This window comes from Chiloscyllium plagiosum, unplaced genomic scaffold (genome assembly GCF_037043375.1).
Source record: "Chiloscyllium plagiosum isolate Xiang-an unplaced genomic scaffold, Cpla_swu_hap1 HiC_scaffold_13, whole genome shotgun sequence".
Lineage (NCBI taxonomy): Eukaryota > Metazoa > Chordata > Chondrichthyes > Orectolobiformes > Hemiscylliidae > Chiloscyllium > Chiloscyllium plagiosum.
The window spans coordinates 17,618,638-17,632,509 of record NW_028270151.1 but is presented as its reverse complement, the minus strand read 5'-3'; the positions used below and the strand labels follow the sequence as shown (position 1 = coordinate 17,632,509).

The following is a 13,872-nucleotide window of genomic DNA, read 5'->3' as shown; positions in this document are numbered from 1 at the left end:
AGTCTAGTGATGACCATGAGTCCATTGTCGGTAATCAGAAAACCTATTTGCTTCATTGATGCCCTTTATGTAAGGAAATCTGCCATACTTACCTGGTCTGGCCTACATGTGACCTCAGACCCACAACGTGGTTCACTCTTAAACTCCCTCTGGGCAATTAGGGATGGGAAATAATGCATTTTAACTCCATTTGTCTGCATTTGATTGATGCTTTTAAAAGCCTGTTGATTTTTATCTCGAAAATTTCAACTGAATTAACATCCAAATGGATTAATACGAAATACTCATTTTTGATTGCTGACAGTTTCTGTGAAGGAAATATGAGAGATCTCATTAATCCAATCATTTATAAACTGGACACAGTAAACTTTACGACAAACAGAATTTGCTGTTGAAACTCATCAGGTCTGACAGCATCTGTGGGGAGAGAGCAGAGTTAACTTTTTTGAATCTGGTGACTTTTCATCAGAATTGACTTTCAGATCTCTAGCATCCACAGTTCTTTGTTTGATTATACTTTAAGTGATTTCTCACTGGGTTCGTCTTGTAGGGAACATCAAATGTGGGATGGTCTGAAAATTTAAATTGAGGAGTGTCAGCCAGAATGAACAACTGATCTTTTATCCACACTTTACCCTTCTGGATTCAGTTTCTGGCCTGCACTCTGTCACTGACAGGAGAAAATGAGGAGGTGGAGTTCCCTGGAGCACCTTGTGACTTGGAATGAAGCCATCTGATGCATATACTATCCATCTGCTATTGTGGAAGCTGAAATGTGCCTCATGATGACTCATTCGAATGCCAGGCACAGTACTGCTGACATAGACATCTGGTTGAAGCAAGTTGTGCTCAAGGAAGGTGTGAGAACAGATGGAAATAGATTGGAAAGAAAATGAGACAAGGGGAGTGCACATCATCCAATACAGATAGCTGTTTCCAGATATTCATGCTATAACTCAGACAAGTGCATCATTCAGTTCAGCAATGACGTGGAGATGCCGGCACTGGACTGGGGTGCACTAAGTTAAAGATCACACAACACCAGGTTATATTCCAAAAGGTTTATTTGGAAGCACTGATGAAGGAGCAGCGCTCCGAAAGCTGGTGTTTCCAAATAAACCTATTGGACTACAACCTGGTGTTGTGTGATTTTTAACTCAGTTTAGCAATGCTGCAGACATTTCACTTATAATGATTTCCAAAGCAAAAGGCTTCAGTTGCTTTTCTAAGTGGAATAGGGGACCCCAATCCAATCAAATTCAGCTTTTCTCAATCATGGTTAGACAGCACACTGGCTCAGTGGTTAGCACTGCTGCCCCAAAGCGCCAGGAACCTGGGTTCTATTCTCGCCTCAGGTGACTGTGTGGAGTTTGCACATTCTCTCCGTATCTGCGTGGGTTACCTCTGGGTGCTCCAGTTTCCTCCCACAGTCCAAGGATGTGCTGGTTAGGGTTGATTGGCCATGAGAAAATGCCCACAGTGTCCAAGGATGTGTAAGTTAGGTGGCTTAGCCATAGGAAATGCAGGGTTACAGGGATGGGGCGGGGGAAGGGAAGCTGGGTAGGACACTCTTTGGAGGATCGGTGTGGATTTGTTAGCCGAACGGCCTGTTTTCACACTGTTGGAATTCTATGGAATCCCATGTGCTTTCTAGGTTCCCTCATATCTCCTGTAGTGGCCCTTTCCCAGCACTCACCATGATGAAATCAGACAAATCATTGATTCTGAAAAATGATACAATTAGCAGAGACTTGGAAAGGGTTCTTTGAACATAATGGTGCAGCATACCCACATATAAAAATGCCAGCCAACAATATGCAGTCTTAATGACCAATGCTTTTTTTTCTAGTTAAGATCTTGTGTAAATAAACACAATGCAATGAAAAAGGAATTATTCAAGGGGATGGCAGATTATCACAAATTAAGGGTTGTCAATCAGCTAGCTTTGACCTTCTCATCTGTGGCTGGAAAAGTTTGAAATGTATCATCCGATTACACTCAAGAAGCTTAATATCATCCAGGACAAAGCAGCCCTCTAGATTGGCACCACATCCACAAACTTCCATTTCCTCTACCACTGACACTCAGTAGCCGCAGTGTATTATCTACAAGACACACTGCAGAAACTCACCAAAGATCCTCAGACAGCATCTTCCAAACACATAACCACTTTCATCTAGAAGGACAAGGGCTGTAGATAGTAGAACCTCCACCTGCAAGCTCCTCTCCAAGCCACTCGCCATTCTGACTTGGAAATATATCTCAGTTCCTTCACTGTCACTGGTTCAGAATCCTGGAATTGTGGGACAATCCACGACAGGTGGACTGCAGCAGTTCAAGGCAATGCCCCACCACCTTCTCAATGGCAACGAGGAGCGGTAAGTAAATGCTGGATAGCCAGTGAAGCTCATGTCCCACAAATGAATAAACACAATGATATTGAAGCTCAGCCAGGCATTCATCATGGGGCCATCTGGACACTGAATCACAGTTTTACCAGAAGATCTCGGGGTCAAAAAGTGTGGCACAGGTAAAGCACAGCAGGTCAGACAGCATCCGATGGGCAGGAGAATTGATGTTTTGGGCATAAGCCCTTCATCAGGAAATGGTGACCAGAAGATGGCGAGCTGTTGCTGTATATATAGATGTTATACACTGCTGCCATGGTTTACAATGAAGGGGGAAGGGGGTGGTGGTGGGGGTGAACGTTTAAGGACATGGAATGGGTTACTGATCATGTGGCCTCTTTGTCCAGGATATGTTGAACTTCTTGAACATTCTTGGCCCTGAGAATTTAAGGACAGATTTAATAGAGGTGTTCAAATCATTAAAGGATCCAAAGAAATAAATAAGCAGCGGTTGTTTCCAATTGTAGATAGATCAGAAACCAAAGATCACATATTTGACTGGCAAAAAATCTAAATGGGTAGGGAATTTCTTTTACACATGGAATTTTGTTGGACCTGGGGTACACTGCCTGAAAGGATGTGATTTTCAAAGGATATTTGATAAATATTTTAAGCCAAACCAAATCTTGCAGATCTATAAAGGAAGGTTTGTGTAAAGAATGGGGACAATTCAAAGGGACACCACAGGTATAATAGGCTGAGGATACTGTTCTTAACTTTTGGGACAAAATTGAAATATCTCTCTATGGATTGGATAGCTGTACAACATTTCTACAGAGCTGTGTTTGCAGTAGTGACTACCATTTCCTGGAGACTTCAGTGTACTGCTGGAGGGATGGTAAACCTCTAAACATCTCCATTTTGTGGGCACAAAAGCTTTTTATTTTCAAAGACTTCCATTAAAAAGGGAAAACACAGCAGTCATTTTGCTTTTTTTTGGTCAATTTCATCTTTATTTGTTTTTTTTTTAATTCCATACAGCAAGAATCAAAGTTATAGCAGTAATAATAAAATAAGCCAGAAAAAACAATTGGCAGCCAAGGACAGAGTACATTATCTTGCCAACTACAAGCAGGAAAACAAAATAAAAAGTCTGTGATTACACAATAGTAAAACCAAGCCTCTGTCCTTTTAGCAGTTGTAGCTACAGCCTCGCAAATTGGACACAATCCCTCTCAACATCTGAGTGGTTGTTTCATCTGAACAAAAGGAAATTCAATTTTGGGTGGGGGAAGCGGAGGCGAGGCGAGTGGTGAAGTGGTGCAGTGAAAAGAGTGGAGTTTAAAACTGAATTTGTGTTCGCATTTCCTCTTCCCCACCCACAGTGCTCACTCCTCCTCTACCCTGCCAAGGACCTTTCCCCACCTCTCTTTTCAGAAGAGGGAATCATTCTCTATCGAAAACTGATTGACCTTAAAAACTGGGCACAAGTTTTAACTGGTCGCTTCTAAGTGCCTCCGATTACAAATAGTATTCTGTTGTTGTTCAAACAGCAAAATTTAAAAAAAAGTGCTTTGAATCATTTTGAAAGGCGTACACTCAACTGCAAAAAGGAACAGGAATTGCAAGAGCAGTAAAATCATGTGGGCACCTGCTGTTTGGTTGACCTGTCCGTGATTAAACTGACGTTGTTGTTTCTTAATTATTTGAATGAAAGTGTGGAGCCAGTTTAATATATATTGATATATTTATATACGTATGTATGCATTTTTATCTTCCGTGAGAAATACACCATCAAATTCAGTTTACAGAACCTGTTCTGTTAAAGTCTAAAATACATTTTTTCCTTTCATTTCTCTTTTTTTTTACAAAAGCTTCTAAACATGCAGTACGTTTTTTTTTAAAACAGTTTTAACTTTTTTTTGTTGTTGTATAGTGATGTGAAAATAATTTTGTTTTCCGATGGTATGAACCTTGGTAATTGATGTGCCTGCCCTGGTCCTAATGATCTGTAGCCGGGCTTTGAACCTGTTCAACGTTTTGTCAGTCATGAGCAGAGGAGGAAAGGGCGGGGTGGCATTGCCAGGGAGGTAAAATTTTAACCCGATCTGGCCCTGGTGGGAATCACTATGGGATTGGGTGCAATGAAACTGCATGTGTCCATTCCTCTCTGTCCTCCCCGCAGCCCCATCAGACACTTGATGTCAAATACAAAGCAGGGGTTGGGCAGGTTAAGACCACCTACTGCACTTCAATCCCACCTATTCCACAATGGGCAGAACTGGGTTAAAATTGGGCATCACCCTTACCCAGAGATCTCAGCGGGATGTCTATCATTCCAGCCAAAAAAAATCCTGGCAAACTACAAGCTGTTCACATTAAAGCAAAGCAATATTTTGCCTTTTTTTGGGGGGGGTGGGGTTGGGGTTGGGAAGTCAAGGGTTTGGGGGTAGAGGGTTATGAGGTGCTTACTCTGTGCCCATTATCAGTTTTTTTTATATTTTTGCAAGCTTTTTTTTAAATTTTTAAATTTTTGTTCAGCCTGTCGTTTTAATTACCTTAACAAAATTCCTTGTTATTATAGACATTTTTTTTTATTCAAAATAAGATCTTACTATTTTACAGGTTTCCCTCTCTTGACTATGTACAGAAGTGCAAAAAGTCAACGTTCTTCCCGTAGCCCGATCACTTTTTTTTCTCTAAAACTGCAGCATAATCAACCCTCAAGTGTTTGCACACACAACTCAGATTAATTCTCTTTTCTTATAAGTAAGCTTTGATTAATATTTGAATTCATGACATTAAAAAATCCCTTGATCTATTGATTATGCAGCTTCTATTTAAAGAAGGTTTGGATATTCAGACGAGGAGATCAAAGTATACTCAGAAAACAATATCTTACTATCCTCAAATGGTTACAGTAGAAAATAATTTTCAGTTCTAATATCTAGGAACTAGAGATTTCTGTAATGACTAATTACAAACAAAGTAAATCATTAAAATATTACACAATTGTCTGCCAGGATTGTTGCCATAGCAACAACTTAACTTCATACTACACAATGAAACATATCATTGTAAGATTTCCGTACAAAAGGTCATTGTTCTCTGAATGCAAACAAGACTGAAGTAACGGTGACTGATGCTTGTAATCACGAGTCAGTACAATATAAATCAATCTTTAAGTCGTTATGCTAATATGAATAATTAAACGACACTACACTTAATTCAAAGTTATGCGTATGTTATGAAGGAGAACAGAGGGGAATATCTTTATCATCATAAACATCTGGAAATTTTTAAACAGTGAATTCTGATAAACAGAAAAAAAATCCTACCAACTAAAATATGAAAACAATATCCGACATTTTAACAGAATAAAAAATAAAGATGATTCTAATCTTAACATATGTAAGAAACTACAAATTTAAACAAAGGAGGAAAAAGTCAGCAACGTTTTAGCATGTTAAGTAACTTGAATAAAAATTGAAATCTATCAGCTATGTGTTCTTAACAGGTTTGAAGTAACATTTAAAATGGGTTTCAACCCGTAATATATAATCTAAGGCTTTAATAGATGTACAGTACAATCAATAAAATCAATGCAACCGCCCCTTTTAAAACTACCACTGCACCTTTCAAACTTTAACTGAAAACAAAACTCTTGCAGTGAGTCTGGAAGTATGGACAGGTTCTAAAATTGAACCTTCACTTCTTCCATTGTGATGAGGATACCGTTAGTAACCTGGCCCCACTACAGCAGTTGATCCACCTGTTGCTGAACTACCTCTTTAACAAGCTGCAGAAAAGAAAAAGAGAAAATATTCCTATCGGGAAAATAAAAATAAGGAATTCCTTTGGATGAACCCATTAAAAGTACACAACTAATAATCTTTTTTTTGTTTTTTTTTTGTTTTTTTATTTCTTGAAGGCTTTCTAAGGCTAAATGCAATAATTTGAAAAAAATCACATATAAAATTCACCCAGATACATATCCCACCCTGGTGCTACTTTTAACAAATACCTTGATTTTCATTAATATTTTGGTTTTAACATGCATCTTAATGACAGTGCTTTGTTCGGTATCTAGCTTAGAGTCACTTTTCTTTAGTTCACCTGTTTATGTACATGTGTGACTGCAGTGAGACATTCAGCATAAAACGAGTTTCCATCTCCGTCGAGTTTTTTTTATAGTCTTTATTGACTTTTGGTTCTGTTTTCTTGGACAGAGGATAAAATAAAGAAACTGGGGCAAATTAAAACTGCACAAACATGACTCGCCTTTCCAAATCCCTGAAACATGGCACTTTGCTTGGCAATTAATGCAAAGAGGTTTCTTTCTCCCAAGAGTTGACTTGTTGCCAATCTGTGAGACCAAATGGCATCAATGAGAATCCATTGTGGCCATGTGTGGTTATGAGATTAATTTTCACTTATGTTGATTAATATGGTAGGTATTAATATGATAGATATTAATAATAAGTCTCAGTGGAACATCAGTCTGCAAGATTTCTCATTCTTTACAAAACAAAATTCTAATCTTATTGACTGTGTGCTATTCTATTTGCTCTGGAGTCAAGATGCCATTTTGGAGACAGCTTTGGCATATACGGTAATAAAGTCTGTGGCACTGTCCAATTTTACTGAGCTTTAGCAAGTTTGAAACATTTGGAATCAGATAACTTCTTTAACACTGTAAAAATAATACTTTAAGGTTAGATGTACAGTCTTGTATGGCACCTAACGTGTACCCCCCCCCAAGACACTTATGACACATTATTTAAAGCCACAATCCGCTTTAAACAGAAGTGTTAGGTTTTGCCCAGCACATTCATCGCTGTCCATTGCCCCTTTAAATCTTTCTCACATTCCACTAGAATATAACCTCAACACAGAACACTGTGCATGCACAACTAACTCTTGATGAAAATGGTAGAATATTACTTTTTTTAAATACAAGGTGCACCATTTGTGGTTTTTTTTTTCTTATTTTCTCCTTTTTTTTGTAAACTTGAAGGAAAACCATTTAAACCTAACATCAAAATGATCTGCATGGTTCGTAGGCGTACCAGTACATACTGCATACTAAAGTGAACAAGTTTACCTTTCCACTGAGAAGAAGGGTGGAGGGGGTAGATTTGGAGGGAGAAAGAGAGACAAGACGAGTGAAGGAAATGGGGGAGTCATTTATGCATATATCTCGGATCCTATGCATAACACAGTACTGAGTAAAGGCAGATGACGTTGCACGCTGAACAGTAGATTACTTTCCCTCAGCTTTACTCTTGGTGGAATATACAGGGTACGCAAGTCTCAGTGTGCGGTGATCTTTTCGACACTTCCTTCCGGAGAACCATACTTCCAATTCGTTAGCATGCAAAAGGTGGAAAGGCTTCCGGCTGAGGGAGTGAGGGAAGGGTTGGGTAGAAGATGGTATTATTTACAGAATGGCTGTTGACCCTTGCCCCGTAATGGTGTTCCAGCACACTGTCATCTCTTCACGCTGATCTAAAGAGAGAAGAGAAAGGAGGCGGCAGATTAGTTCCTGTCTGGCTTTAACTTGGAAGACGTTTCCCTGGGCCATGAGGTCAGCCAGATTTGGCCTGGTTGAGAGGCTGAGGCCCTTCTCCATGGATTTCTCCTGATAATCACTGAGGCACAAGACTGGGAAAATCTTCCCAAATTTCCTCATTGACAATCAAGGCAACCCCTGGATGGAAAGCATATCTTCATTTATTCTAACGAAGAATGACTGGGCTCGAAGCATTAACTCTGCTTTCTCTCCACAGATGTTGTCAGACCTGCTAAGTTTCTCCAGCAATTTCTATTTTTGTTTTTGATTTCCAGCATCTGTAGTTCTGAGGGTTTTCTTCCCTTAATTTCTTTCTTAGACACGGATAAATTATATTTAAATACATTTAAGTATACTTAAGACCATGGGAGCAGAAATTAGGCCATTTGGCCCATCAAGTCTGCTCTGCCATTCAATCGTGGCTGATAAGTTTCTCAACCCCATTTTCCCGCTTTCTCCCTATAACCTTTGCTCCTCTTGGCACAATTATGCCTTCAGGCAAATTATTGTCATAAAGCTAATTGGTAATTAGTTAAGCCTGATTTCCTGGTCAATATTAATCCCTAACCAAACATCACCGCCATGGATAGTCTGAGCCCCAACCTCACTGTTGTGTTGCAGACTTGAGTTTGAACTGTTGTACAGATCTGAATTTTATTTTTTAAAAGGACGGTCACATTTTTTTTGAAGCAATGGATTTCTCAAAAGTCTTGTGATAACTGCTGTTTCCTACCCTCTTGCTTGGTGTATGATTGCTCAGTGTCAGCCTAACCTTTGGAGATTATTTGGGATTTTTTTAGTTAGTAGCCAGCCTGGGAAGGGAAGCAGCTTCCCAGCTCAGCTTTCCTATTTCTGGGAAAAAAAAATCTCTTATTGTGTACCTTCAGCCCTGGTCTAATCTGAATCCCGATATTATTTTCTTTTTTATTCCTTTACAAGATACTGGAGCGGCCTGGCATTTATTACCCAGCCATAGTCACCCTTGACAAGGTGGCGATGAATCATGAACCATTTCGGTCCACAATGCCAATTCTGCTCCTGAAGAAGATCCCAAAGGATCCTCAACACTCTGATTCCGTATGCTGATTCCGTAAAGACCACTCCCTCCGTGTTCCGTAAAGACCACTCCCTCCGTGCCCTATCAGCATTCCGTAAAGACCACTCCCTCCGTGACTCCCTCGTCAGATCCACACCCCCCACCAACCCAACCTCCACTCCCGGCACCTTGCCCTGCAACCGCAGGAGGTGCAAGACTTGCGCCCACACCTCCCCCCTCACCTCCCTCCAAGGCCCCAAAGGAAACTTCCATATCCGCCACAGATTCACCTGTACCTCCACACATATCATCTATTGCATCCTTTGCACCCGATGTGGCCTCTTCTATATTGGGGAGACAGGCCGCCTACTTGCGGAGCGTTTCAGAGAACACCTCTGGGACACCCGGACCAACCAACCCAACCACCCTGTAGCTCAACATTTCAATTCCCCCTCCCACTCCACCAAGGATATGCAGGTCTTTGGACTCCTCCATCGTCAGACCACAGCGAAACGATGATTGGAGGAAGAACGCCTCATCTTCCGGCTAGGAACCCTCCAACCACAAGGGATGAACTCGGATTTCACCAGTTTCCTCATTTCCCCTCCCCCCAGCCTGTCTCAGTCAAATCCATCAAATTCAGCACCACCTTCCTAACCTGCAATCTTCTTCCCGACCTCTCCGCCCCCACCCCAGTCTGACCTATCACCCTCACCTTGACCTCTTTCCACCTATCACATTTCCGACGCCCCTCCCCCAAGTCCCTCCTCCCTATCTTTTATCTTAGCCTGCTGGACCAACTTTCCTCATTCCTGAAGAAGGGCTAATGCCCGAAACGTCGATTCTCCTGTTCCCTGGATGCTGCCTGACCTGCTGCGCTTTTCCAGCAACACATTTCCATCTCTGATCTCCAGCATCTGCAGACCTCACTTTCTCCTCATATTATACAGTAAGTGTAATGACCAGTCATGTATTGTGATTAGAAACAAAAACAGAGGTTGCTGCAAAAGCTTAGCAGGTCTGGCAGCATCTATGAAGACAAAGCAGAGTTAACATTTTGGGTCCGGTGACCCTTCATCAGAACTCTACTGTAATTAATTAGGTTTTGTTTACTAGCTAAACCCAGCAGGTGACCTGGTCACTGATTACCTGCATGGCATTTCCCCAGAGCAAAAGCCTGGCTCACGAGTCATCGAATTGAGACTCTTATGTGGGTTGTTAATGAATAGGCAGATGAATGACTGCTTGCTGGAGGAGGGATGAGGTAATTTATCTGCAAATTCCTTCTTTGTTTCACTCAGTCAGCGTTAAGATCAATCTTGGAGAAGGTTAAAGCTGAACACAAACCTCTGTGACATCACCTTGCCGTCATCAATCACTGGACAATGATTGGTGCAAGAAACCTGAATCACCCTCAGTCCTGCAACACCTGAATTTTAAAATCCTGGTCTTCAAGTCCCTCTGGAGCCTCATTATCATCGGTGTCTCCCCCTCCATCCCATCCACATGACTTTCTCCAGCCTTACAGCCACTGGAGATCTCTCACTCATCTAGATTAGATTCCCTACATTGTGGAAACAGGCCATTTGGCTCAACAAGTTCACACTGACCCTCCGAAGAGTACACCACCAAGACCCATTCCCCTAAATTTACCCCTGATTAATCTACCCATCTTCAACATTGACGAACATCAGCAAAGTTTGAAGAAGTTAGCAGAGAATTATGGAATTCCCTACTGCGTGAAAGCAGTTCATTCAGCTCATCAAGTCCACACCGACCCTCTGAACAGTGACCCTACCAGACTCAGCCCCCTACCCTCTCCTTGTAACTCTCATTTCCCATGGCTAACCCACCTAGCCTGCACATCCCTGGATGTTATGGGTAATTTCCCATTGCCAATCCACCTAACGTGTACTTCTTTGGACTGTGGGAGGAAACCCACGCAGACATGGCGAGAATGTGCAAACTCCACACAGTCAGTCGCCTGAGGCTGGAATCGAACTCTGGCACTGTGAGGCAGCAGTGCTTGGAGAAGAGAATGTTGAGAGTAATAATCAAAACCATCTAGGCTTTAGACAGCAAAGACAAGGAGACACATTCCCCTTTAGTTGAAGGATCACGATCAAGAGATCACAGATTTGAGAACAAAGAAGCAAAGGTGATATTAGCAAGTGGTTTTTGGCACAGTGAGAGGTTAGGATCTGGAGTACATTGCTTCCAGAAAGAGTGGAGGCAGGCTCAAATGAGGAATACAAGAGGGAATTAAACTTATCTGAAAAGGAAGAATGTGCAGGGCTATGGGAAGACACCGGAGAAAAGATGTTAGCTGAATTGCAGAGGAGCAGTATCCTTCTGTGCTGTTAGCCATTCTACATTCTGGGAAATAAAAATATCTTCCCTACGTCTACCCGATCAAATCCAGTTATAATTTTAAAAACTAAGCTTCTATTACGCCAAAGAGGTTGAAGTGAAATGAAAGATGCATGAACTTCCAATAAATGAATAATATCAGACACTGTTTAAAGACAGGAGAGATATTCTGATCCCAGACTGAGATGGTCAAAAAACAATTCAACCACTTTGATTAAAGCAGGCTCTGCAATTCAACCTTCCAGTCTGCACTGTGGTTGCAAGATGGCAGATCACAGACACCACAAGACCATAAGAAACAGAAGAGCAGTAGGACATTCAGTCCTTTTTCCATTCAATAAGACGTTGGCTGACATACCTCGCAACCACTTTCCTGCCGTATCCCCATAATCCTTTATTCTCCTACTGAGTCTATCTCAGCCTTAAACACACACAAACACTCTGCCCCACAGCTCTCTGTGGCAAGGAGTTCCAAACACTCACAACCCTCTGAGAGAAGAGTCTTTAATAGGTGTCACTTAATTCTGAGACAGTGCCCTCTAGTCCGAAAATCTTACAAGGGGAAATATCCCCTGTCAAGCCCTTTAAGAATCCCATATATCTCAGACAGAAATGTTGTGGAATCTCAAGGATTTGAGTGAATTTGTGTGATGTATATTCATGAGGATCATATCTAACACCATATACAAGTACAGGAGTTTCCATAGTAACATTCAGGGGTGGGGTCTGAGAAATTGGTGAGCAGGAGGAAGGTCTAGATTGTGTAAGTAAACAGGAATACCGAGAAACAGGAATTTGACTACCTGGAGACTCAATTGGTATTCAAGTGAATTCTGATTTATGTATGTCAATGCAGGCCTACTTCCATAGATCTCAATACCCATCACCAGCAAACATTTATCAGTCACAATTGGGAAATTTTAATAAGCCTCCAGCCTCAGTAGCTTTTTTGGAGACTGAGGTCCACGATCCTTATTTTTGATTTTGTTAAAGGTTAGACAGCACTGAGTGACTTGTTTGGCCAATTCAGAGAACATTTATGCATCAAGCCCATCGCTGTAGGTTTAGGGTCACATGAAAGTCAGATCAGGTAAAGATGGCAGGATTCCTTGCCTGAATGAACCCAATGGGTTGTTAGCAACAATCAATAACAGGTTCATCATCATCAGCATTAGAAAAGCTTTTAACACCAGAATTATTAATTGAATGACAATTCCAACTGCTGCCAGGGTGGGATTTGAACCCATGTCACCCAAACTTTAGTCAGGGCCCCTGTATTATTATTCCAGTGACATTAATACCATGTAACCTACTCTCCTCACTCTTTGTGTGAAGTAAAGTGTCCCGACACCAAAACTGTATTGGATCGTCCCATAATCTTTTATTTTTGAGGGTGGCTCAGTGGTTAGCACTGCTGCCTCACAGCGCCAGGGACCTGGGTCCGGTCCCAGCCTCGGGTGACTGTCTGTGTGGAGTTTGCACATTCTCCCCGTGTCTGCATGGGTTTTCTCCAGGTTCTCTGGTTTCTCCCCACAGTCAAAAGATGTGCAGGTTAGGTGGATTGGCCATGCTAAATTGCCCCTTGCTGTCCAGGGATGTTAGGTGGATTAGTCATGGTACATTTGGGATTAAGGGAATAGGATGGGGGTCTGGGTGGGATGCTATTCAGAAGATTGGTGCAGACTCGATGGGCCACACTGTTCGGATTCTGTGTGTATAAATCCATTCCATGTAAGCTCCCCTAACAATCCAGAACATTCCAAAACCCAGAAATAACTTAGAGAGGTTACAGTGTGTTAATTGGGAATGTGAGGAATGTGGGAATCCTTTGGTAGGGAAAATAAAGTAGCTAAATATTAGTTGTAGAGATGTACGGCACGAAAACAGACCCTTTGGTCCAACCGTCCATGCCAACCAGACATCCTAAATTAAGCTAGTCTCATTTGCCAGCATTTGGCCCTTTTTCCCTCTCAACCTTTCCTATTCATATACCCATCCAGATGCTTTTTAAATGTTGTATTTGTATCAGCCTCCATTGCTTCCTCTGGCAGCACATTTTAGACATGCACCACCCTCTGCGTGAAAAAGTTGCCCCTTAGGTCCCTTTTATATCTTTCCCCTCTCACACTAAACCTATGGCCTCTAGTTCTGGACTCCCCCCAACCCAAGGAAAAGACCTTGTCTATTTATCCTCACCATGCCCCTCATGATTTTATAAATCTCTTTAAGGTCACCACTCAGCCTTTGGCGCTCCAGGGAAAACAGCCCCAGCCTATTCAGCCTCTCCCTACAGCTCAAGCCTTCCAACCCTGGCAACATCCTTGTAAATCTAACCCTGCCAAGTTTCACAACATCCTTCCTACAGGAGAGAGACCAGAATTGCACACAGTATTCCAAAAGTGGCCTAACCAATGTCCTGTACAGCCACAACATGACTTTCTGAATCCTATACCCAATGCTCTGACCAATAAAAATACGTATACTAAACGCCTTCTTCACTATCCTATCTACCTGCAACTCTACTTTAAAGGAGGTATGAACTGCGC

General features: G+C 41.7%; 1 protein-coding gene across 16 annotated transcripts in view; it reads right to left on the bottom strand.

The window, feature by feature from the left end:
* Positions 1–3,332: 3,332 nt before the first annotated feature.
* mbnl1 (muscleblind-like splicing regulator 1) overlaps positions 3,333–13,872 on the bottom strand; it is a 357,851-nt gene continuing 347,311 nt past the window's right edge. For all 16 annotated transcript variants that reach the window (XM_087993344.1, XM_043702707.2, XM_043702710.2 and 13 more), the window contains one exon: positions 3,333–7,856. The gene's annotated coding sequence lies outside the window, so the exon portion shown is untranslated. The remainder of the gene's footprint in view (positions 7,857–13,872) is intronic.